This window comes from Acartia tonsa, chromosome 13 (assembly GCF_053477335.1).
Source record: "Acartia tonsa isolate MP-2025a chromosome 13, ASM5347733v1, whole genome shotgun sequence".
In the NCBI taxonomy this organism is placed as follows: domain Eukaryota; kingdom Metazoa; phylum Arthropoda; class Copepoda; order Calanoida; family Acartiidae; genus Acartia; species Acartia tonsa.
This window is the reverse complement of record NC_137272.1, coordinates 35178063-35203683: the sequence shown is the minus strand read 5'-3', so window position 1 is coordinate 35203683 and position 25621 is coordinate 35178063. Positions and strand designations below refer to the sequence as shown.

The 25621-nt window shown below is 36.8% G+C and overlaps 15 non-coding genes across 15 annotated transcripts; 3 read left to right on the top strand and 12 right to left on the bottom strand.

The window, feature by feature from the left end:
* Positions 1 to 2164: 2164 nt before the first annotated feature.
* LOC145305067 (small nucleolar RNA U3) lies at positions 2165 to 2368 on the top strand. The gene has a single exon (XR_013874498.1). It is a non-coding gene; the product is annotated as a small nucleolar RNA U3 (small nucleolar RNA).
* A 540-nt stretch (positions 2369 to 2908) lies between these two features.
* Positions 2909 to 3027, bottom strand: LOC145304999 (5S ribosomal RNA). Its single transcript, XR_013874436.1, has one exon. It is a non-coding gene; the product is annotated as a 5S ribosomal RNA (ribosomal RNA).
* Positions 3028 to 3114: 87 nt separating this feature from the next.
* LOC145305012 (5S ribosomal RNA) lies at positions 3115 to 3233 on the bottom strand. Its single transcript, XR_013874448.1, has one exon. It is a non-coding gene; the product is annotated as a 5S ribosomal RNA (ribosomal RNA).
* Positions 3234 to 3320: 87 nt separating this feature from the next.
* Positions 3321 to 3439, bottom strand: LOC145305001 (5S ribosomal RNA). Its single transcript, XR_013874437.1, has one exon. It is a non-coding gene; the product is annotated as a 5S ribosomal RNA (ribosomal RNA).
* Positions 3440 to 3505: 66 nt separating this feature from the next.
* LOC145305091 (5S ribosomal RNA) lies at positions 3506 to 3624 on the bottom strand. Its single transcript, XR_013874517.1, has one exon. It is a non-coding gene; the product is annotated as a 5S ribosomal RNA (ribosomal RNA).
* Positions 3625 to 11064: 7440 nt separating this feature from the next.
* Positions 11065 to 11268, top strand: LOC145305066 (small nucleolar RNA U3). The gene has a single exon (XR_013874497.1). It is a non-coding gene; the product is annotated as a small nucleolar RNA U3 (small nucleolar RNA).
* Positions 11269 to 11808: 540 nt separating this feature from the next.
* LOC145304858 (5S ribosomal RNA) lies at positions 11809 to 11927 on the bottom strand. Its single transcript, XR_013874300.1, has one exon. It is a non-coding gene; the product is annotated as a 5S ribosomal RNA (ribosomal RNA).
* Positions 11928 to 12014: 87 nt separating this feature from the next.
* On the bottom strand, positions 12015 to 12133 carry LOC145304989 (5S ribosomal RNA). Its single transcript, XR_013874426.1, has one exon. It is a non-coding gene; the product is annotated as a 5S ribosomal RNA (ribosomal RNA).
* An 87-nt stretch (positions 12134 to 12220) lies between these two features.
* On the bottom strand, positions 12221 to 12339 carry LOC145304977 (5S ribosomal RNA). The gene has a single exon (XR_013874415.1). It is a non-coding gene; the product is annotated as a 5S ribosomal RNA (ribosomal RNA).
* A 66-nt stretch (positions 12340 to 12405) lies between these two features.
* Positions 12406 to 12524, bottom strand: LOC145305076 (5S ribosomal RNA). The gene has a single exon (XR_013874503.1). It is a non-coding gene; the product is annotated as a 5S ribosomal RNA (ribosomal RNA).
* A 7440-nt stretch (positions 12525 to 19964) lies between these two features.
* Positions 19965 to 20168, top strand: LOC145305065 (small nucleolar RNA U3). Its single transcript, XR_013874496.1, has one exon. It is a non-coding gene; the product is annotated as a small nucleolar RNA U3 (small nucleolar RNA).
* A 540-nt stretch (positions 20169 to 20708) lies between these two features.
* On the bottom strand, positions 20709 to 20827 carry LOC145304857 (5S ribosomal RNA). Its single transcript, XR_013874299.1, has one exon. It is a non-coding gene; the product is annotated as a 5S ribosomal RNA (ribosomal RNA).
* Positions 20828 to 20914: 87 nt separating this feature from the next.
* LOC145304965 (5S ribosomal RNA) lies at positions 20915 to 21033 on the bottom strand. Its single transcript, XR_013874403.1, has one exon. It is a non-coding gene; the product is annotated as a 5S ribosomal RNA (ribosomal RNA).
* An 87-nt stretch (positions 21034 to 21120) lies between these two features.
* Positions 21121 to 21239, bottom strand: LOC145304954 (5S ribosomal RNA). Its single transcript, XR_013874392.1, has one exon. It is a non-coding gene; the product is annotated as a 5S ribosomal RNA (ribosomal RNA).
* A 66-nt stretch (positions 21240 to 21305) lies between these two features.
* Positions 21306 to 21424, bottom strand: LOC145304971 (5S ribosomal RNA). Its single transcript, XR_013874409.1, has one exon. It is a non-coding gene; the product is annotated as a 5S ribosomal RNA (ribosomal RNA).
* Between the last annotated feature and the right edge of the window lie 4197 nt (positions 21425 to 25621).

Sequence of the window (25621 nt, the reverse complement as noted above, 5' to 3'; positions counted from 1 at the left end):
AAACTCAATAAAGGAATATGGCCCAACAGGATGGACCTGAACAGACTTGATATCCCGGACTTGCAATTTCAACACATCTCTAGCAAACTGGACCCACTCTTGTATCCTTACTCCTTGGTAACCTTTAATACCACTTATATCAAATCCAATAGAAGTTTTCCTTATAAAAAAGGAAACCCCAGGAGTTAAGCCAAATTTACTCATGGCTGCACTTGGTGGGATCGAACCCGAATTCTAGCCACCAGACCCCCGTCCTCTAACCACTACACCACCAAGGCAAGTACAAAGGTTGTCCACCAAAACCGCGACTGGACAACCACCAGTGTTTGGGCAGGTGTGTACTTTGCTAGATCAACAGCTGACTACCGACAATATATATAAATATAAAAAATGCAAAAAACGGCAAAAATAGTACACAAAACACTGTCACTTATATATCAAAATAACCTTTAGATATTCACAAAAACAAATGTTCTGCTTTCCGGCAGCTAAAGCTGCTATTTCCCGTCGAAAAAGCCTTGCTTTGAGGAGCACAAAAGAAGCAATCCACACGCCTTGGCTGCTCAAAACGAACCCAATCGGACGAGAACTGGTGCTTTCAACATGGTATGGCCGTAGACATTTATGTGGAGAAAATGTTATATATTATTTCAATGCAAAATGGCACAGTACAGGAAAACATGGAATGTGGATAAAATGACAAAATGATTTTCGATTTCTACATTAAAATGTGGATATTACCAAGTTTTAACATAACGTTTCCATTTTAGAAATATAAATTTAAAATTACACCTCCTTTTGTATGGTTATTTGCGTTACACCAGTGCTAACTCTAGGTAATCTTGGTATAAGAGGTGACAGTTTGCCTATTGTAATTGTCTAAACTGACCAAGCTAATTTTGCTTGATTCACTTCACTAAGAGGTGTGTAAAGATCCAGTGGATGCAGCGTGAGCTGAACCGCAATTTGTGTCAGAGCTGATGATAGCTCACTAACAGCCGTGTACACCCGAAACCTGTCAAGAAGCTGTTATTGTGCAGACATGTGAGTTATGTAGTCAATTCAACATTGAAAGAAAGAAAAGTTTAAGAAAATCTAACATTTCATATTTTTATATTAAAGCATTAGGATGTTTGTTTGTTTGTATGTAATTGTTGATCTCGTTAACTGCTGGGACGCTATGGCACGTTCCTTAGATTCTGGGAAGGTACCTCCAACAAAATAAATTTTGCTTATCCCTTTTAAAAGCGAAGCTTTTCTATAATTAGGGTCAATCCGTCCGTCCGTCTGGAACGGACAGCTTTTCCTCTTAATTTAGGCCTGTTAGAATTGTCCTATCGATTTCAAACTTTGTATGGTGATTCCTGTAGTAGTTAGGTATAATTTAGAAAGCATAGCAGCTCTATAATTGTTACCAGAATGTCCGTATGTAAACATGTTGAATTTTTTACTTTTACAACAACAAATTTTTATGTTATCTAATTATCCGATTGATCTGAATTTTGGTATATGATTTCTGGGACAACAAAGTACAATATATTATAAGCCAAGCAACTCTAAAAGCAAGTCCTAAAAATGTAAGTATGTCCATAAAAATTATCATGCATTAATCAGTTTATCAACGAATTTACTTACAAGTTTGTATCGACTTTTATACATCTATATTCTGATTATTCAATTATGACAACCTGCAAGTGATAATGTTCGTTTGTACTACCGTTTCAGAGCTTCTCTTTTATGGATGTTGTCATCTTTGTTATAATAAAATTTAATGTGGTGTTCTCAAACCCCCCCTAGCCTCTAGGGGCTTCGCCCTATGAAGTAATGGGAAGTCAACCCTCCTAAATAGAAATATTCCAAAAAGTTATTCTTTGTTTAATTACTCACACATAACCTGCCAAGGAGCAGCTGCAGAGTTTCTCTACAAACATGTGTGTTATGTAGTTGATAATTTGGCCACTATATGTCTCATTTTTTTTCAATAAAAGACCTCCAACCGGAGGTTACATCAACAAAGTATGTCACCAGCTATTTGAAAAAGTATAAAGATAGCATTTCCGAGGTGACACAGCAACTTAATCAAGCTGTGTGTGGAGGACTTAAGCTGGTCAGCAACCTATCTATACTCTTTGCAACATAGTTCCCAAAAAGGTCATTTTATGGTAAGATTATACTTCACAGAATCATTTCTGTAGTATATATCCTAAGTTTCATTCCGAAACTTAATGATAGCTAAGCCATGATGATGAGTTGAATGTCAGGTCCTGAGCGTGAGAAGGTGTTGATGGTTGATTCCATAAACATATCGGTGATCGTTTGGAAGTCACTCTGTGATCTCCTAGATGGACCATGACATCGGCTGAGTGGTTACATTTATATCTCTGTTGTATGCTTTTCATACGCTAAACAATTTCAAGTACTGGCAGCGTTACAAGCGCCTATCTACACTTGGAGTAAAATAGCGCCCGCACCCCCTCCCCGGTCTTTCCTCTTTTTTATAGCGCCCCTAACATAAAAGTTTTTTTGTTGTAAGACATATCATTGACTAATTGTTATCAGAAAGAAAGGGGATTTGTCTTGATTTCCAACCCGTAAAATCATTTCTTTCAGACAGACGTACAAACACTTGGACTTATAGAGTAGCTTCGCTACTAATAGGAAGGGGGGGGGGGGGTTTGTTTGATCTTTTAGAAAATCTCACTAAAGAGGTGTGTACAAGTGAGCCAACCTTCACACAGATATTGTCTTGAAGGGCTGAAGAAAGTCCTTACCTACTGCCAGAGGAGCAGGTGCAAAGCTATTTTGAGATATCATTCTGTATTTGGGTTATAATTTGACAGACTTCTGAATAATGATTTTTGAATTAGGTTTGGGCTAGAAATGGTTGGGTCAAAATTCCAAAATGTTAAGCCTACGACACCAAGTATTCCCAGGCGGTCACCCATCCAAGTACTAACCTGGCCCAATGTTGCTTAACTTCAGTGATCAGACAAGAACTGGTGCTTTCAACATGGTATGGCCGTAGACATAAAGTGACAACATGATTTTCAAACTTGTGTGAGGTTTAGTTTTATTTGGGCTAGGATTGGTTGGGTCAAAATTCCAAAAATATTGAGCCTACGACACCAAGTATTCCCAGGCGGTCACCCATCCAAGTACTAACTTGGCCCAATGTTGCTTAACTTCAGTGATCAGACGAGAACTGGTGCTTTCAACATGGTATGGCCGTAGACATAAAGTGACAACATGATTTTCAAACTTGTGTGAGGTTTAGTTTTATTTGGGCTAGGATTGGTTGGGTCAAAATTCCAAAAATATTGAGCCTACGACACCAAGTATTCCCAGGCGGTCACCCATCCAAGTACTAACTTGGCCCAATGTTGCTTAACTTCAGTGATCAGACGAGAACTGGTGCTTTCAACATGGTATGGCCGTAGACATTAATTGTGTGAGGTTTAGTTAGGTTTGGGCTGGGATTGTTTGGGTCGAAATTCCAAAAATGTTAAGTCTACGACACCAAGTATTCCCAGGCGGTCACCCATCCAAGTACTAACTTGGCCCAATGTTGCTTAACTTCAGTGATCAGACGAGAACTGGTGCTTTCAACATGGTATGGCCGTAGACATTAATTGTGTGAGGTTTAGTTAGGTTTGGGCTGGGATTGTTTGGGTCGAAATTCCAAAAATGTTAAGTCAACGACACCAAGTATTCCCAGGCAGTCACCCATCCAAGTACTAACTTGGCCCAATGTTGCTTAACTTCAGTGATTTTTTTTTATCTTTATTCATTAATAAATACAGTTTACAATAAATAAATAATATTGTATTAATGATATATGTAAATTTAACTAAGTATTAAGAAAATTTAATACTAAGACGACATTATTTTCCTATTTAAACATCGAATTTCAAACATTTTAATAACAAAGACGACATTTAATGTCTTCATACTGCACAATTTAATATAACTTCGTTTCCATTCTAAAGATAATGATAAAATGATTTAAAACAGTTTAAATACGAACTTTTCAATCATTTTAATTAAATAAATGAAAACATTTAAAGAAATTAAAACATAAGCCTTCTTTTTAAAAAGGAACTTCAAAAGTACCAGACAACATTTTAAAACATCATGCTAAATTAATCATTACTTGAATACAATAGAAAATACAATTCAAATAGATAAGAAACATTTTTTCAATAATAAATATATGGAACTAAAACTTTTTGTAGAGCTTTTAAATAAAATGCAATGTCCAAATTTATTTTTAAGTATATAAATAATCACAAAACCTTTGTGATCTGTATATTTCCAAATCACGCAACCTCGAAAACTTTAAATTTTCCAATTATTGTAACTTAGACTATAACAAAACATTTAACGTGCGTTTTTTCTACGAAAAATGTAAATAAAATCATATTAATCTCATTCAAAATACTAAATTAACTGTTTGTAGTTTGTTTTGACTTTTTTGCAACGAAACAAATTCACTTTTAAGCTGCTTTTTCATGCTCTCAATGTTCACGTCTTTTTTGTCTGTTTTTCTCACTTGCCAAACATAGTCAAAATAAAAAGAAATGAAAAATAAAATGTCCTTACTTTTAAAGTCCAAATTCAACAAATCCTCTTCAGTAAACAGTCTGACAGCCGGCACTACATTTTCCATCAATCTCCGCATCCAGGCCCAAGCACACTGTACCTTTGGACAGGTAAAGTACAGGTGCTCGGGCGTCTCCATACCTCCTCCACACTCACACAGACCATCTGATCTACTCAATCTACGCAGTCTCTCACCAGTAGGTAAAATGTTGTGCACCAAAAGAAACATGAACTCTCTTCTCTCCACAAACAGCATAGGACTATTAACATTTTTCCAAACATGGTCCCAATTAATCCCATCGGATTTCTTGTATAATACTTTAGGTGGGGGTAAAGTAGACACAAAATTCTTATACAATAATTTAGCAGTCTGCCTCTCCAAAATCTGATAATCTTCACCATCCAAACACTCCTTCAACAAAAACTTAATATGCTTATACATCTCGGACACTTTCCAGCTATGTGGGCCAGGTTTCATATCTGGTAAATGCTTTGCCAGGTATAAACCCATCCAGTACCTTGACAGGTACCACCCCTTGGATCCGGTTGCACTTAAAATCCTGCATGTTTGTTTCAATATTAGGGAGTCTGCTTTGCTTCGTATCTCCACAAGTCCAAGGCCTCCTTCAGATTTATCATTACACAGTTCTATAAGGCTTATCTTCTCCAATTTACCTCTCCACAGAAACTTTATCATTATAGATTCAACTTTTCTAGCAGTATCAGCAGGCAACGGCAAAACAGCACATTTGTACCACAATTTTGGTAGTACAAATATATTTAATACATCAACTCTTTGATTTATGGTATTGAGAGACCTTAAATCAAATGATAACACAGCTTTCCTTATATTCTGTACCGCAGCTTTCCAGTTTTTATCTAGAGTTTCAGCATAACTTGGCAGTATTTCAAAACCATAGACTTTCATCTGCTTGACACATTTTAACCATGGCAACGGCCACAAAACTCTCTCCCTCCAGCAGCCAAAGCCCATCACTTTGCTTTTTTCACTCCTGGATAGTACAGCACCAGAAAGACTTTCAAACTTTTCAAAAATTTGGTTGACTTTTACAAAATCTTTGTCATCATCAACCAGAACTTCCACATCATCAGCATATGGTTCATCTAGCTCAGCACTGTCACCAATTCGAATTCCTTTACATTCAGCTTCTAAATTTACCAGCAAAGGCTCCATATAAATAGTATACAGGGGCATTGCTATTGGATCACCTTGACGGATAGAAAAGATTAAATTAACTTCTGGAGATAAACCATTCAATAAAAAACAGGTACTGATATTTGTATGCATGTCCAGGATAACATCAATGAATTTTTCCGGAAAATTCATTTTCTCCAAAACTTTGCAGACAAACGGAATATAGCATCTATCAAATGCTTTACTCATGTCAAAAGACAACAAAGCTCCAGGCAAATTCTTCATATTTACATATTCTATCGTGGATAAAATATTATGTACTCCAGTTTGAATATTTACTTTCTTTGAGTTACACAGCTGACTTGACTTTATAATATCCTCCATGACACCAGACAACCTGTTGGTCAACAATCTACTCTTAATGCTGTAATCTGGTATAAGCATTGTAATTGGACGAACTTTCTCAATTGTTGGAACACCTACTGTCTTAGGTAACAATCTTGTAACACCTTTCCTCATTTCACTGCTAACTTTTCCAACCTCTTGGTACAAATTTTGGACTTCCAAATATTCATTCTTTATAACATGAAAAACTTTCTTATAAAATTTGTTACTAAGGCCATCTAATCCAGGTGATTTATTGTTGGGCAACCTCTTCACAACAAACTCTAGTTCAGCCATAGAAAAAGGTTCACAGAACATTTCTTTATCTGCATCAGATATTTTACCAAGATTTTCATTCAACAGTTCAGGTAACTTCTCCACTTCCATCACAAAATCCTGTGTTCTGTCCAACTTTCCATTAAACAGCTTGTTAAAATAACCAAGAACATTTTCTTGTATTTTTAACTGATCTGATACTTCTTTTCCATCAATATTCATAACTTCTAAATTATTTTTCTCGCCATTCTTTTTCTCTCTAGCCAGGTGATACAAAGATCCTCTTTCATTTTCAACATTTTCCTGGAATCTGCTTCTAATTTTGACTCCCTCCATTTCACACCGAATCATGCTATTTAGCCTATGCTTTATTAACAAAGCTTCTTCAAAACCAGCCATTCCTTGATCAATAGCTAATTTTAACATAAAATAAAAACCTTCTTTTGTCTGATTTCTTTCCAAAGCCAAAGATCTGCTGAAAATTTTCAAAAACTTTGTAATTTCTGGCTTTGCACAAACCTCCCACCACTCTGTTATTTCATTAAACTGCGCCTTCTTATTCAACAGCTTACTGTACAAAATAAGGAAATTTTCTTCAAAGTCTGGATGACAAAGTATCTCATTATTTAGTTTCCAATAATTTCCCTTGTGTTTAGCTTTCTTAAAAATCTGATTTCCGTTAATTTTGATATCAACACATACAGCTATGTGGTCAGATGCTGGTACAGGAACAAGATCAACATTTACAATATTGCTTCCTTCAGAAACCGGCAAAAATAGATAATCAATTCTAGATGCAGAATTGTTTCTAATAAATGTGTAACCTGGTTGATGTGGATGAAAAAACCTGTAACTATCAATCAGCTTGTTAGTTGAAACCAAAGCTTTCAGCTCTTTACTCTTCTTCTGTTGAGGGTTGTTGGCAGCATCAAAATTTTCCAAAATACAGTTAAAATCTCCACATAAAATAACTTTTTTGTTACCACTTGAAGCCAAAAAAGGGCTTAAATCCTTGTTAAATAGATCACCTCTCGCCATTCTAAGAGCTCTACCACTTGGTGCATAAACATTTATAATTAAATATTCGTTTAGCTCTATAGAAATAATTCTATTTACCACCACAGCTTTCTTTCCACAGATTTCCACAGACTTTTTCCATAAAATGGCTGTTCCACGACCATTTTCAACAGAATTTGAAAAGCACTGATAACCTAAATTATCTATCAAATCCTGCAACTCATTTTCAGGTATATTCACCTCCTGCAAACACAAAACATCTGGCTCACTTCTTTTCAAAACTTCAAGTAAACCAATCCTTGAATTGTTGTTTACAAGGCAATTAATATTCAGCGTCATAATCCTATATCCATTTGGCAGTCTCATTTTCGTTGGGTAAAAGCAAAGTTGTTGAAATAAACTATTCTTTTGTTACTTTTCTTGAAGCTGGTTTCATATTCAAACGATCTTTTGGTGTTAACATAGGAATTGGTCCCTTAACTGTATTATTTCTGTTTCCTCTGTAGCCTCTAATCCTGTCCTGTTCATCCCCAAGATTTCTGTCAACCATTGTCATGCGTTTAGGGGAACCTCCATTCTCACTCCAGCTTCTGTCATGCTTTCTAGTATCCGATGGTCCGGCCTCAGCCTTGTCTAAAGCATCACTCAATAATTGCGTATCTCCTGGAGGAAAAGGATCATCCTCAATCTCATCCTCACTAATCCTATGTTCAAATGCGTCCATAGCTTCATTTAACACTTGAGTGTCACCTATGGGAAAATCAACAACCTTGTTTGTTAAATCCAAAACAACATTATTTTCATCCCCCTCTGCCTCTCCTCCTTCCTGACCACCACGCCCTGGACTGGCCACCTGACCTGGTGGGACCCTCTCCACCCCTAGGGCACTCCCAGTCCCGCCTTTCCCCTCTGCCTCTCCTCCTTCATTTTCACCACCACTTCCCTCGCTGGCCACCAGACATGGTGGGACCCCCTCCGCCCCTGGGGCACTCCCAGCAACAATATCTTTTTCCAGGAAACCCTTCCTACACTCAATCTGTTCATCAATAAAACCTGGAGCATAAGGTTTGGCCTTACAATCCCTTCTCTCATGACCAGGCTGCCAGCAGCGCCAGCATTCATCCTCCTGACCTTCATATGTAGCCAGCCACACATTACCATCCCAAGGATTAGGCAAAAACCTTGGTATCTTCGAATTTATCTTCATTCTCAAGAGATAATCACCAGTGGGGAAACCATCCCCAGGCTGGCCAGCAAGTTTCACCTTGTACTCTCTACACGACAGAACCTCTCCATAATCAGACATAGTCAAAGAGACTGTATCCAGGTCTGTCCCTGGCTCCAGACCTTTCAGTTTCACCTCTGTGTACGCTTCTGTACACAAAAACGGAAATATCTCGCCCTTGTTTGGCCAGAAAACACCTTCCTTTATTTCATCATATACATCTCTCATCCTCTCCACCTCAAAAAACTCAATAAAGGAATATGGCCCAACAGGATGGACCTGAACAGACTTGATATCCCGGACTTGCAATTTCAACACATCTCTAGCAAACTGGACCCACTCTTGTATCCTTACTCCTTGGTAACCTTTAATACCACTTATATCAAATCCAATAGAAGTTTTCCTTATAAAAAAGGAAACCCCAGGAGTTAAGCCAAATTTACTCATGGCTGCACTTGGTGGGATCGAACCCGAATTCTAGCCACCAGACCCCCGTCCTCTAACCACTACACCACCAAGGCAAGTACAAAGGTTGTCCACCAAAACCGCGACTGGACAACCACCAGTGTTTGGGCAGGTGTGTACTTTGCTAGATCAACAGCTGACTACCGACAATATATATAAATATAAAAAATGCAAAAAACGGCAAAAATAGTACACAAAACACTGTCACTTATATATCAAAATAACCTTTAGATATTCACAAAAACAAATGTTCTGCTTTCCGGCAGCTAAAGCTGCTATTTCCCGTCGAAAAAGCCTTGCTTTGAGGAGCACAAAAGAAGCAATCCACACGCCTTGGCTGCTCAAAACGAACCCAATCGGACGAGAACTGGTGCTTTCAACATGGTATGGCCGTAGACATTTATGTGGAGAAAATGTTATATATTATTTCAATGCAAAATGGCACAGTACAGGAAAACATGGAATGTGGATAAAATGACAAAATGATTTTCGATTTCTACATTAAAATGTGGATATTACCAAGTTTTAACATAACGTTTCCATTTTAGAAATATAAATTTAAAATTACACCTCCTTTTGTATGGTTATTTGCGTTACACCAGTGCTAACTCTAGGTAATCTTGGTATAAGAGGTGACAGTTTGCCTATTGTAATTGTCTAAACTGACCAAGCTAATTTTGCTTGATTCACTTCACTAAGAGGTGTGTAAAGATCCAGTGGATGCAGCGTGAGCTGAACCGCAATTTGTGTCAGAGCTGATGATAGCTCACTAACAGCCGTGTACACCCGAAACCTGTCAAGAAGCTGTTATTGTGCAGACATGTGAGTTATGTAGTCAATTCAACATTGAAAGAAAGAAAAGTTTAAGAAAATCTAACATTTCATATTTTTATATTAAAGCATTAGGATGTTTGTTTGTTTGTATGTAATTGTTGATCTCGTTAACTGCTGGGACGCTATGGCACGTTCCTTAGATTCTGGGAAGGTACCTCCAACAAAATAAATTTTGCTTATCCCTTTTAAAAGCGAAGCTTTTCTATAATTAGGGTCAATCCGTCCGTCCGTCTGGAACGGACAGCTTTTCCTCTTAATTTAGGCCTGTTAGAATTGTCCTATCGATTTCAAACTTTGTATGGTGATTCCTGTAGTAGTTAGGTATAATTTAGAAAGCATAGCAGCTCTATAATTGTTACCAGAATGTCCGTATGTAAACATGTTGAATTTTTTACTTTTACAACAACAAATTTTTATGTTATCTAATTATCCGATTGATCTGAATTTTGGTATATGATTTCTGGGACAACAAAGTACAATATATTATAAGCCAAGCAACTCTAAAAGCAAGTCCTAAAAATGTAAGTATGTCCATAAAAATTATCATGCATTAATCAGTTTATCAACGAATTTACTTACAAGTTTGTATCGACTTTTATACATCTATATTCTGATTATTCAATTATGACAACCTGCAAGTGATAATGTTCGTTTGTACTACCGTTTCAGAGCTTCTCTTTTATGGATGTTGTCATCTTTGTTATAATAAAATTTAATGTGGTGTTCTCAAACCCCCCCTAGCCTCTAGGGGCTTCGCCCTATGAAGTAATGGGAAGTCAACCCTCCTAAATAGAAATATTCCAAAAAGTTATTCTTTGTTTAATTACTCACACATAACCTGCCAAGGAGCAGCTGCAGAGTTTCTCTACAAACATGTGTGTTATGTAGTTGATAATTTGGCCACTATATGTCTCATTTTTTTTCAATAAAAGACCTCCAACCGGAGGTTACATCAACAAAGTATGTCACCAGCTATTTGAAAAAGTATAAAGATAGCATTTCCGAGGTGACACAGCAACTTAATCAAGCTGTGTGTGGAGGACTTAAGCTGGTCAGCAACCTATCTATACTCTTTGCAACATAGTTCCCAAAAAGGTCATTTTATGGTAAGATTATACTTCACAGAATCATTTCTGTAGTATATATCCTAAGTTTCATTCCGAAACTTAATGATAGCTAAGCCATGATGATGAGTTGAATGTCAGGTCCTGAGCGTGAGAAGGTGTTGATGGTTGATTCCATAAACATATCGGTGATCGTTTGGAAGTCACTCTGTGATCTCCTAGATGGACCATGACATCGGCTGAGTGGTTACATTTATATCTCTGTTGTATGCTTTTCATACGCTAAACAATTTCAAGTACTGGCAGCGTTACAAGCGCCTATCTACACTTGGAGTAAAATAGCGCCCGCACCCCCTCCCCGGTCTTTCCTCTTTTTTATAGCGCCCCTAACATAAAAGTTTTTTTGTTGTAAGACATATCATTGACTAATTGTTATCAGAAAGAAAGGGGATTTGTCTTGATTTCCAACCCGTAAAATCATTTCTTTCAGACAGACGTACAAACACTTGGACTTATAGAGTAGCTTCGCTACTAATAGGAAGGGGGGGGGGGGGTTTGTTTGATCTTTTAGAAAATCTCACTAAAGAGGTGTGTACAAGTGAGCCAACCTTCACACAGATATTGTCTTGAAGGGCTGAAGAAAGTCCTTACCTACTGCCAGAGGAGCAGGTGCAAAGCTATTTTGAGATATCATTCTGTATTTGGGTTATAATTTGACAGACTTCTGAATAATGATTTTTGAATTAGGTTTGGGCTAGAAATGGTTGGGTCAAAATTCCAAAATGTTAAGCCTACGACACCAAGTATTCCCAGGCGGTCACCCATCCAAGTACTAACCTGGCCCAATGTTGCTTAACTTCAGTGATCAGACGAGAACTGGTGCTTTCAACATGGTATGGCCGTAGACATAAAGTGACAACATGATTTTCAAACTTGTGTGAGGTTTAGTTTTATTTGGGCTAGGATTGGTTGGGTCAAAATTCCAAAAATATTGAGCCTACGACACCAAGTATTCCCAGGCGGTCACCCATCCAAGTACTAACTTGGCCCAATGTTGCTTAACTTCAGTGATCAGACGAGAACTGGTGCTTTCAACATGGTATGGCCGTAGACATAAAGTGACAACATGATTTTCAAACTTGTGTGAGGTTTAGTTTTATTTGGGCTAGGATTGGTTGGGTCAAAATTCCAAAAATATTGAGCCTACGACACCAAGTATTCCCAGGCGGTCACCCATCCAAGTACTAACTTGGCCCAATGTTGCTTAACTTCAGTGATCAGACGAGAACTGGTGCTTTCAACATGGTATGGCCGTAGACATTAATTGTGTGAGGTTTAGTTAGGTTTGGGCTGGGATTGTTTGGGTCGAAATTCCAAAAATGTTAAGTCTACGACACCAAGTATTCCCAGGCGGTCACCCATCCAAGTACTAACTTGGCCCAATGTTGCTTAACTTCAGTGATCAGACGAGAACTGGTGCTTTCAACATGGTATGGCCGTAGACATTAATTGTGTGAGGTTTAGTTAGGTTTGGGCTGGGATTGTTTGGGTCGAAATTCCAAAAATGTTAAGTCAACGACACCAAGTATTCCCAGGCAGTCACCCATCCAAGTACTAACTTGGCCCAATGTTGCTTAACTTCAGTGATTTTTTTTTATCTTTATTCATTAATAAATACAGTTTACAATAAATAAATAATATTGTATTAATGATATATGTAAATTTAACTAAGTATTAAGAAAATTTAATACTAAGACGACATTATTTTCCTATTTAAACATCGAATTTCAAACATTTTAATAACAAAGACGACATTTAATGTCTTCATACTGCACAATTTAATATAACTTCGTTTCCATTCTAAAGATAATGATAAAATGATTTAAAACAGTTTAAATACGAACTTTTCAATCATTTTAATTAAATAAATGAAAACATTTAAAGAAATTAAAACATAAGCCTTCTTTTTAAAAAGGAACTTCAAAAGTACCAGACAACATTTTAAAACATCATGCTAAATTAATCATTACTTGAATACAATAGAAAATACAATTCAAATAGATAAGAAACATTTTTTCAATAATAAATATATGGAACTAAAACTTTTTGTAGAGCTTTTAAATAAAATGCAATGTCCAAATTTATTTTTAAGTATATAAATAATCACAAAACCTTTGTGATCTGTATATTTCCAAATCACGCAACCTCGAAAACTTTAAATTTTCCAATTATTGTAACTTAGACTATAACAAAACATTTAACGTGCGTTTTTTCTACGAAAAATGTAAATAAAATCATATTAATCTCATTCAAAATACTAAATTAACTGTTTGTAGTTTGTTTTGACTTTTTTGCAACGAAACAAATTCACTTTTAAGCTGCTTTTTCATGCTCTCAATGTTCACGTCTTTTTTGTCTGTTTTTCTCACTTGCCAAACATAGTCAAAATAAAAAGAAATGAAAAATAAAATGTCCTTACTTTTAAAGTCCAAATTCAACAAATCCTCTTCAGTAAACAGTCTGACAGCCGGCACTACATTTTCCATCAATCTCCGCATCCAGGCCCAAGCACACTGTACCTTTGGACAGGTAAAGTACAGGTGCTCGGGCGTCTCCATACCTCCTCCACACTCACACAGACCATCTGATCTACTCAATCTACGCAGTCTCTCACCAGTAGGTAAAATGTTGTGCACCAAAAGAAACATGAACTCTCTTCTCTCCACAAACAGCATAGGACTATTAACATTTTTCCAAACATGGTCCCAATTAATCCCATCGGATTTCTTGTATAATACTTTAGGTGGGGGTAAAGTAGACACAAAATTCTTATACAATAATTTAGCAGTCTGCCTCTCCAAAATCTGATAATCTTCACCATCCAAACACTCCTTCAACAAAAACTTAATATGCTTATACATCTCGGACACTTTCCAGCTATGTGGGCCAGGTTTCATATCTGGTAAATGCTTTGCCAGGTATAAACCCATCCAGTACCTTGACAGGTACCACCCCTTGGATCCGGTTGCACTTAAAATCCTGCATGTTTGTTTCAATATTAGGGAGTCTGCTTTGCTTCGTATCTCCACAAGTCCAAGGCCTCCTTCAGATTTATCATTACACAGTTCTATAAGGCTTATCTTCTCCAATTTACCTCTCCACAGAAACTTTATCATTATAGATTCAACTTTTCTAGCAGTATCAGCAGGCAACGGCAAAACAGCACATTTGTACCACAATTTTGGTAGTACAAATATATTTAATACATCAACTCTTTGATTTATGGTATTGAGAGACCTTAAATCAAATGATAACACAGCTTTCCTTATATTCTGTACCGCAGCTTTCCAGTTTTTATCTAGAGTTTCAGCATAACTTGGCAGTATTTCAAAACCATAGACTTTCATCTGCTTGACACATTTTAACCATGGCAACGGCCACAAAACTCTCTCCCTCCAGCAGCCAAAGCCCATCACTTTGCTTTTTTCACTCCTGGATAGTACAGCACCAGAAAGACTTTCAAACTTTTCAAAAATTTGGTTGACTTTTACAAAATCTTTGTCATCATCAACCAGAACTTCCACATCATCAGCATATGGTTCATCTAGCTCAGCACTGTCACCAATTCGAATTCCTTTACATTCAGCTTCTAAATTTACCAGCAAAGGCTCCATATAAATAGTATACAGGGGCATTGCTATTGGATCACCTTGACGGATAGAAAAGATTAAATTAACTTCTGGAGATAAACCATTCAATAAAAAACAGGTACTGATATTTGTATGCATGTCCAGGATAACATCAATGAATTTTTCCGGAAAATTCATTTTCTCCAAAACTTTGCAGACAAACGGAATATAGCATCTATCAAATGCTTTACTCATGTCAAAAGACAACAAAGCTCCAGGCAAATTCTTCATATTTACATATTCTATCGTGGATAAAATATTATGTACTCCAGTTTGAATATTTACTTTCTTTGAGTTACACAGCTGACTTGACTTTATAATATCCTCCATGACACCAGACAACCTGTTGGTCAACAATCTACTCTTAATGCTGTAATCTGGTATAAGCATTGTAATTGGACGAACTTTCTCAATTGTTGGAACACCTACTGTCTTAGGTAACAATCTTGTAACACCTTTCCTCATTTCACTGCTAACTTTTCCAACCTCTTGGTACAAATTTTGGACTTCCAAATATTCATTCTTTATAACATGAAAAACTTTCTTATAAAATTCGTTACTAAGGCCATCTAATCCAGGTGATTTATTGTTGGGCAACCTCTTCACAACAAACTCTAGTTCAGCCATAGAAAAAGGTTCACAGAACATTTCTTTATCTGCATCAGATATTTTACCAAGATTTTCATTCAACAGTTCAGGTAACTTCTCCACTTCCATCACAAAATCCTGTGTTCTGTCCAACTTTCCATTAAACAGCTTGTTAAAATAACCAAGAACATTTTCTTGTATTTTTAACTGATCTGATACTTCTTTTCCATCAATATTCATAACTTCTAAATTATTTTTCTCGCCATTCTTTTTCTCTCTAGCCAGGTGATACAAAGATCCTCTTTCATTTTCAACATTTTCCTGGAATCTGCTTCTAATTTTGACTCCCTCCATTTCACACCGAATCATGCTATTTAGCCTATGCTTTATTAACAAAGCTTCTTCAAAACCAGCCATTCCTTGATCAATAGCTAATTTTAACATAAAATAAAAACCTTCTTTTGTCTGATTTCTTTCCAAAGCCAAAGATCTGCTGAAAATTTTCAAAAACTTTGTAATTTCTGGCTTTGCACAAACCTCCCACCACTCTGTTATTTCATTAAACTGCGCCTTCTTATTCAACAGCTTACTGTACAAAATAAGGAAATTTTCTTCAAAGTCTGGATGACAAAGTATCTCATTATTTAGTTTCCAATAATTTCCCTTGTGTTTAGCTTTCTTAAAAATCTGATTTCCGTTAATTTTGATATCAACACATACAGCTATGTGGTCAGATGCTGGTACAGGAACAAGATCAACATTTACAATATTGCTTCCTTCAGAAACCGGCAAAAATAGATAATCAATTCTAGATGCAGAATTGTTTCTAATAAATGTGTAACCTGGTTGATGTGGATGAAAAAACCTGTAACTATCAATCAGCTTGTTAGTTGAAACCAAAGCTTTCAGCTCTTTACTCTTCTTCTGTTGAGGGTTGTTGGCAGCATCAAAATTTTCCAAAATACAGTTAAAATCTCCACATAAAATAACTTTTTTGTTACCACTTGAAGCCAAAAAAGGGCTTAAATCCTTGTTAAATAGATCACCTCTCGCCATTCTAAGAGCTCTACCACTTGGTGCATAAACATTTATAATTAAATATTCGTTTAGCTCTATAGAAATAATTCTATTTACCACCACAGCTTTCTTTCCACAGATTTCCACAGACTTTTTCCATAAAATGGCTGTTCCACGACCATTTTCAACAGAATTTGAAAAGCACTGATAACCTAAATTATCTATCAAATCCTGCAACTCATTTTCAGGTATATTCACCTCCTGCAAACACAAAACATCTGGCTCACTTCTTTTCAAAACTTCAAGTAAACCAATCCTTGAATTGTTGTTTACAAGGCAATTAATATTCAGCGTCATAATCCTATATCCATTTGGCAGTCTCATTTTCGTTGGGTAAAAGCAAAGTTGTTGAAATAAACTATTCTTTTGTTACTTTTCTTGAAGCTGGTTTCATATTCAAACGATCTTTTGGTGTTAACATAGGAATTGGTCCCTTAACTGTATTATTTCTGTTTCCTCTGTAGCCTCTAATCCTGTCCTGTTCATCCCCAAGATTTCTGTCAACCATTGTCATGCGTTTAGGGGAACCTCCATTCTCACTCCAGCTTCTGTCATGCTTTCTAGTATCCGATGGTCCGGCCTCAGCCTTGTCTAAAGCATCACTCAATAATTGCGTATCTCCTGGAGGAAAAGGATCATCCTCAATCTCATCCTCACTAATCCTATGTTCAAATGCGTCCATAGCTTCATTTAACACTTGAGTGTCACCTATGGGAAAATCAACAACCTTGTTTGTTAAATCCAAAACAACATTATTTTCATCCCCCTCTGCCTCTCCTCCTTCCTGACCACCACGCCCTGGACTGGCCACCTGACCTGGTGGGACCCTCTCCACCCCTAGGGCACTCCCAGTCCCGCCTTTCCCCTCTGCCTCTCCTCCTTCATTTTCACCACCACTTCCCTCGCTGGCCACCAGACATGGTGGGACCCCCTCCGCCCCTGGGGCACTCCCAGCAACAATATCTTTTTCCAGGAAACCCTTCCTACACTCAATCTGTTCATCAATAAAACCTGGAGCATAAGGTTTGGCCTTACAATCCCTTCTCTCATGACCAGGCTGCCAGCAGCGCCAGCATTCATCCTCCTGACCTTCATATGTAGCCAGCCACACATTACCATCCCAAGGATTAGGCAAAAACCTTGGTATCTTCGAATTTATCTTCATTCTCAAGAGATAATCACCAGTGGGGAAACCATCCCCAGGCTGGCCAGCAAGTTTCACCTTGTACTCTCTACACGACAGAACCTCTCCATAATCAGACATAGTCAAAGAGACTGTATCCAGGTCTGTCCCTGGCTCCAGACCTTTCAGTTTCACCTCTGTGTACGCTTCTGTACACAAAAACGGAAATATCTCGCCCTTGTTTGGCCAGAAAACACCTTCCTTTATTTCATCATATACATCTCTCATCCTCTCCACCTCAAAAAACTCAATAAAGGAATATGGCCCAACAGGATGGACCTGAACAGACTTGATATCCCGGACTTGCAATTTCAACACATCTCTAGCAAACTGGACCCACTCTTGTATCCTTACTCCTTGGTAACCTTTAATACCACTTATATCAAATCCAATAGAAGTTTTCCTTATAAAAAAGGAAACCCCAGGAGTTAAGCCAAATTTACTCATGGCTGCACTTGGTGGGATCGAACCCGAATTCTAGCCACCAGACCCCCGTCCTCTAACCACTACACCACCAAGGCAAGTACAAAGGTTGTCCACCAAAACCGCGACTGGACAACCACCAGTGTTTGGGCAGGTGTGTACTTTGCTAGATCAACAGCTGACTACCGACAATATATATAAATATAAAAAATGCAAAAAACGGCAAAAATAGTACACAAAACACTGTCACTTATATATCAAAATAACCTTTAGATATTCACAAAAACAAATGTTCTGCTTTCCGGCAGCTAAAGCTGCTATTTCCCGTCGAAAAAGCCTTGCTTTGAGGAGCACAAAAGAAGCAATCCACACGCCTTGGCTGCTCAAAACGAACCCAATCGGACGAGAACTGGTGCTTTCAACATGGTATGGCCGTAGACATTTATGTGGAGAAAATGTTATATATTATTTCAATGCAAAATGGCACAGTACAGGAAAACATGGAATGTGGATAAAATGACAAAATGATTTTCGATTTCTACATTAAAATGTGGATATTACCAAGTTTTAACATAACGTTTCCATTTTAGAAATATAAATTTAAAATTACACCTCCTTTTGTATGGTTATTTGCGTTACACCAGTGCTAACTCTAGGTAATCTTGGTATAAGAGGTGACAGTTTGCCTATTGTAATTGTCTAAACTGACCAAGCTAATTTTGCTTGATTCACTTCACTAAGAGGTGTGTAAAGATCCAGTGGATGCAGCGTGAGCTGAACCGCAATTTGTGTCAGAGCTGATGATAGCTCACTAACAGCCGTGTACACCCGAAACCTGTCAAGAAGCTGTTATTGTGCAGACATGTGAGTTATGTAGTCAATTCAACATTGAAAGAAAGAAAAGTTTAAGAAAATCTAACATTTCATATTTTTATATTAAAGCATTAGGATGTTTGTTTGTTTGTATGTAATTGTTGATCTCGTTAACTGCTGGGACGCTATGGCACGTTCCTTAGATTCTGGGAAGGTACCTCCAACAAAATAAATTTTGCTTATCCCTTTTAAAAGCGAAGCTTTTCTATAATTAGGGTCAATCCGTCCGTCCGTCTGGAACGGACAGCTTTTCCTCTTAATTTAGGCCTGTTAGAATTGTCCTATCGATTTCAAACTTTGTATGGTGATTCCTGTAGTAGTTAGGTATAATTTAGAAAGCATAGCAGCTCTATAATTGTTACCAGAATGTCCGTATGTAAACATGTTGAATTTTTTACTTTTACAACAACAAATTTTTATGTTATCTAATTATCCGATTGATCTGAATTTTGGTATATGATTTCTGGGACAACAAAGTACAATATATTATAAGCCAAGCAACTCTAAAAGCAAGTTCTAAAAATGTAAGTATGTCCATAAAAATTATCATGCATTAATCAGTTTATCAACGAATTTACTTACAAGTTTGTATCGACTTTTATACATCTATATTCTGATTATTCAATTATGACAACCTGCAAGTGATAATGTTCGTTTGTACTACCGTTTCAGAGCTTCTCTTTTATGGATGTTGTCATCTTTGTTATAATAAAATTTAATGTGGTGTTCTCAAACCCCCCCTAGCCTCTAGGGGCTTCGCCCTATGAAGTAATGGGAAGTCAACCCTCCTAAATAGAAATATTCCAAAAAGTTATTCTTTGTTTAATTACTCACACATAACCTGCCAAGGAGCAGCTGCAGAGTTTCTCTACAAACATGTGTGTTATGTAGTTGATAATTTGGCCACTATATGTCTCATTTTTTTTCAATAAAAGACCTCCAACCGGAGGTTACATCAACAAAGTATGTCACCAGCTATTTGAAAAAGTATAAAGATAGCATTTCCGAGGTGACACAGCAACTTAATCAAGCTGTGTGTGGAGGACTTAAGCTGGTCAGCAACCTATCTATACTCTTTGCAACATAGTTCCCAAAAAGGTCATTTTATGGTAAGATTATACTTCACAGAATCATTTCTGTAGTATATATCCTAAGTTTCATTCCGAAACTTAATGATAGCTAAGCCATGATGATGAGTTGAATGTCAGGTCCTGAGCGTGAGAAGGTGTTGATGGTTGATTCCATAAACATATCGGTGATCGTTTGGAAGTCACTCTGTGATCTCCTAGATGGACCATGACATCGGCTGAGTGGTTACATTTATATCTCTGTTGTATGCTTTTCATACGCTAAACAATTTCAAGTACTGGCAGCGTTACAAGCGCCTATCTACACTTGGAGTAAAATAGCGCCCGCACCCCCTCCCCGGTCTTTCCTCTTTTTTATAGCGCCCCTAACATAAAAGTTTTTTTGTTGTAAGACATATCATTGACTAATTGTTATCAGAAAGAAAGGGGATTTGTCTTGATTTCCAACCCGTAAAATCATTTCTTTCAGACAGACGTACAAACACTTGGACTTATAGAGTAGCTTCGCTACTAATAGGAAGGGGGGGGGGGGGTTTGTTTGATCTTTTAGAAAATCTCACTAAAGAGGTGTGTACAAGTGAGCCAACCTTCACACAGATATTGTCTTGAAGGGCTGAAGAAAGTCCTTACCTACTGCCAGAGGAGCAGGTGCAAAGCTATTTTGAGATATCATTCTGTATTTGGGTTATAATTTGACAGACTTCTGAATAATGATTTTTGAATTAGGTTTGGGCTAGAAATGGTTGGGTCAAAATTCCAAAATGTTAAGCCTACGACACCAAGTATTCCCAGGCGGTCACCCATCCAAGTACTAACCTGGCCCAATGTTGCTTAACTTCAGTGATCAGACGAGAACTGGTGCTTTCAACATGGTATGGCCGTAGACATAAAGTGACAACATGATTTTCAAACTTGTGTGAGGTTTAGTTTTATTTGGGCTAGGATTGGTTGGGTCAAAATTCCAAAAATATTGAGCCTACGACACCAAGTATTCCCAGGCGGTCACCCATCCAAGTACTAACTTGGCCCAATGTTGCTTAACTTCAGTGATCAGACGAGAACTGGTGCTTTCAACATGGTATGGCCGTAGACATAAAGTGACAACATGATTTTCAAACTTGTGTGAGGTTTAGTTTTATTTGGGCTAGGATTGGTTGGGTCAAAATTCCAAAAATATTGAGCCTACGACACCAAGTATTCCCAGGCGGTCACCCATCCAAGTACTAACTTGGCCCAATGTTGCTTAACTTCAGTGATCAGACGAGAACTGGTGCTTTCAACATGGTATGGCCGTAGACATTAATTGTGTGAGGTTTAGTTAGGTTTGGGCTGGGATTGTTTGGGTCGAAATTCCAAAAATGTTAAGTCTACGACACCAAGTATTCCCAGGCGGTCACCCATCCAAGTACTAACTTGGCCCAATGTTGCTTAACTTCAGTGATCAGACGAGAACTGGTGCTTTCAACATGGTATGGCCGTAGACATTAATTGTGTGAGGTTTAGTTAGGTTTGGGCTGGGATTGTTTGGGTCGAAATTCCAAAAATGTTAAGTCAACGACACCAAGTATTCCCAGGCAGTCACCCATCCAAGTACTAACTTGGCCCAATGTTGCTTAACTTCAGTGATTTTTTTTTATCTTTATTCATTAATAAATACAGTTTACAATAAATAAATAATATTGTATTAATGATATATGTAAATTTAACTAAGTATTAAGAAAATTTAATACTAAGACGACATTATTTTCCTATTTAAACATCGAATTTCAAACATTTTAATAACAAAGACGACATTTAATGTCTTCATACTGCACAATTTAATATAACTTCGTTTCCATTCTAAAGATAATGATAAAATGATTTAAAACAGTTTAAATACGAACTTTTCAATCATTTTAATTAAATAAATGAAAACATTTAAAGAAATTAAAACATAAGCCTTCTTTTTAAAAAGGAACTTCAAAAGTACCAGACAACATTTTAAAACATCATGCTAAATTAATCATTACTTGAATACAATAGAAAATACAATTCAAATAGATAAGAAACATTTTTTCAATAATAAATATATGGAACTAAAACTTTTTGTAGAGCTTTTAAATAAAATGCAATGTCCAAATTTATTTTTAAGTATATAAATAATCACAAAACCTTTGTGATCTGTATATTTCCAAATCACGCAACCTCGAAAACTTTAAATTTTCCAATTATTGTAACTTAGACTATAACAAAACATTTAACGTGCGTTTTTTCTACGAAAAATGTAAATAAAATCATATTAATCTCATTCAAAATACTAAATTAACTGTTTGTAGTTTGTTTTGACTTTTTTGCAACGAAACAAATTCACTTTTAAGCTGCTTTTTCATGCTCTCAATGTTCACGTCTTTTTTGTCTGTTTTTCTCACTTGCCAAACATAGTCAAAATAAAAAGAAATGAAAAATAAAATGTCCTTACTTTTAAAGTCCAAATTCAACAAATCCTCTTCAGTAAACAGTCTGACAGCCGGCACTACATTTTCCATCAATCTCCGCATCCAGGCCCAAGCACACTGTACCTTTGGACAGGTAAAGTACAGGTGCTCGGGCGTCTCCATACCTCCTCCACACTCACACAGACCATCTGATCTACTCAATCTACGCAGTCTCTCACCAGTAGGTAAAATGTTGTGCACCAAAAGAAACATGAACTCTCTTCTCTCCACAAACAGCATAGGACTATTAACATTTTTCCAAACATGGTCCCAATTAATCCCATCGGATTTCTTGTATAATACTTTAGGTGGGGGTAAAGTAGACACAAAATTCTTATACAATAATTTAGCAGTCTGCCTCTCCAAAATCTGATAATCTTCACCATCCAAACACTCCTTCAACAAAAACTTAATATGCTTATACATCTCGGACACTTTCCAGCTATGTGGGCCAGGTTTCATATCTGGTAAATGCTTTGCCAGGTATAAACCCATCCAGTACCTTGACAGGTACCACCCCTTGGATCCGGTTGCACTTAAAATCCTGCATGTTTGTTTCAATATTAGGGAGTCTGCTTTGCTTCGTATCTCCACAAGTCCAAGGCCTCCTTCAGATTTATCATTACACAGTTCTATAAGGCTTATCTTCTCCAATTTACCTCTCCACAGAAACTTTATCATTATAGATTCAACTTTTCTAGCAGTATCAGCAGGCAACGGCAAAACAGCACATTTGTACCACAATTTTGGTAGTACAAATATATTTAATACATCAACTCTTTGATTTATGGTATTGAGAGACCTTAAATCAAATGATAACACAGCTTTCCTTATATTCTGTACCGCAGCTTTCCAGTTTTTATCTAGAGTTTCAGCATAACTTGGCAGTATTTCAAAACCATAGACTTTCATCTGCTTGACACATTTTAACCATGGCAACGGCCACAAAACTCTCTCCCTCCAGCAGCCAAAGCCCATCACTTTGCTTTTTTCACTCCTGGATAGTACAGCACCAGAAAGACTTTCAAACTTTTCAAAAATTTGGTTGACTTTTACAAAATCTTTGTCATCATCAACCAGAACTTCCACATCATCAGCATATGGTTCATCTAGCTCAGCACTGTCACCAATTCGAATTCCTTTACATTCAGCTTCTAAATTTACCAGCAAAGGCTCCATATAAATAGTATACAGGGGCATTGCTATTGGATCACCTTGACGGATAGAAAAGATTAAATTAACTTCTGGAGATAAACCATTCAATAAAAAACAGGTACTGATATTTGTATGCATGTCCAGGATAACATCAATGAATTTTTCCGGAAAATTCATTTTCTCCAAAACTTTGCAGACAAACGGAATATAGCATCTATCAAATGCTTTACTCATGTCAAAAGACAACAAAGCTCCAGGCAAATTCTTCATATTTACATATTCTATCGTGGATAAAATATTATGTACTCCAGTTTGAATATTTACTTTCTTTGAGTTACACAGCTGACTTGACTTTATAATATCCTCCATGACACCAGACAACCTGTTGGTCAACAATCTACTCTTAATGCTGTAATCTGGTATAAGCATTGTAATTGGACGAACTTTCTCAATTGTTGGAACACCTACTGTCTTAGGTAACAATCTTGTAACACCTTTCCTCATTTCACTGCTAACTTTTCCAACCTCTTGGTACAAATTTTGGACTTCCAAATATTCATTCTTTATAACATGAAAAACTTTCTTATAAAATTCGTTACTAAGGCCATCTAATCCAGGTGATTTATTGTTGGGCAACCTCTTCACAACAAACTCTAGTTCAGCCATAGAAAAAGGTTCACAGAACATTTCTTTATCTGCATCAGATATTTTACCAAGATTTTCATTCAACAGTTCAGGTAACTTCTCCACTTCCATCACAAAATCCTGTGTTCTGTCCAACTTTCCATTAAACAGCTTGTTAAAATAACCAAGAACATTTTCTTGTATTTTTAACTGATCTGATACTTCTTTTCCATCAATATTCATAACTTCTAAATTATTTTTCTCGCCATTCTTTTTCTCTCTAGCCAGGTGATACAAAGATCCTCTTTCATTTTCAACATTTTCCTGGAATCTGCTTCTAATTTTGACTCCCTCCATTTCACACCGAATCATGCTATTTAGCCTATGCTTTATTAACAAAGCTTCTTCAAAACCAGCCATTCCTTGATCAATAGCTAATTTTAACATAAAATAAAAACCTTCTTTTGTCTGATTTCTTTCCAAAGCCAAAGATCTGCTGAAAATTTTCAAAAACTTTGTAATTTCTGGCTTTGCACAAACCTCCCACCACTCTGTTATTTCATTAAACTGCGCCTTCTTATTCAACAGCTTACTGTACAAAATAAGGAAATTTTCTTCAAAGTCTGGATGACAAAGTATCTCATTATTTAGTTTCCAATAATTTCCCTTGTGTTTAGCTTTCTTAAAAATCTGATTTCCGTTAATTTTGATATCAACACATACAGCTATGTGGTCAGATGCTGGTACAGGAACAAGATCAACATTTACAATATTGCTTCCTTCAGAAACCGGCAAAAATAGATAATCAATTCTAGATGCAGAATTGTTTCTAATAAATGTGTAACCTGGTTGATGTGGATGAAAAAACCTGTAACTATCAATCAGCTTGTTAGTTGAAACCAAAGCTTTCAGCTCTTTACTCTTCTTCTGTTGAGGGTTGTTGGCAGCATCAAAATTTTCCAAAATACAGTTAAAATCTCCACATAAAATAACTTTTTTGTTACCACTTGAAGCCAAAAAAGGGCTTAAATCCTTGTTAAATAGATCACCTCTCGCCATTCTAAGAGCTCTACCACTTGGTGCATAAACATTTATAATTAAATATTCGTTTAGCTCTATAGAAATAATTCTATTTACCACCACAGCTTTCTTTCCACAGATTTCCACAGACTTTTTCCATAAAATGGCTGTTCCACGACCATTTTCAACAGAATTTGAAAAGCACTGATAACCTAAATTATCTATCAAATCCTGCAACTCATTTTCAGGTATATTCACCTCCTGCAAACACAAAACATCTGGCTCACTTCTTTTCAAAACTTCAAGTAAACCAATCCTTGAATTGTTGTTTACAAGGCAATTAATATTCAGCGTCATAATCCTATATCCATTTGGCAGTCTCATTTTCGTTGGGTAAAAGCAAAGTT